Genomic DNA, 317 nt, shown 5'->3' on the forward strand with positions numbered 1-317 from the left:
CACAAACCTACACCAGACATACAGACAGATATAAAGCTACACCAGGCATACTGACAGACAGACAAAGCTACACTAACTACATCGGACATACAATTAAAGCTACACAAACCATACAGACAGCAGCCAAACAAAGGTCCATCAGGCATAAGACAGACATACACATACAAATATACACCACACACAGACATACCTAAGCAGACAAATCTACACCAACCATACAAACAGACAGCCTTAAAGGAACACCAGACATAAACAGGCTGTCCTCGGCCCCGCAGGCTCGTAGGACGGCAGGTGTTGGCAGCGACGGACGCGACGGC

The sequence above is a fragment of the Penaeus monodon genome, chromosome 28 (genome assembly GCF_015228065.2).
Source record: "Penaeus monodon isolate SGIC_2016 chromosome 28, NSTDA_Pmon_1, whole genome shotgun sequence".
Classification (NCBI taxonomy): Eukaryota; Metazoa; Arthropoda; class Malacostraca; order Decapoda; family Penaeidae; genus Penaeus; species Penaeus monodon.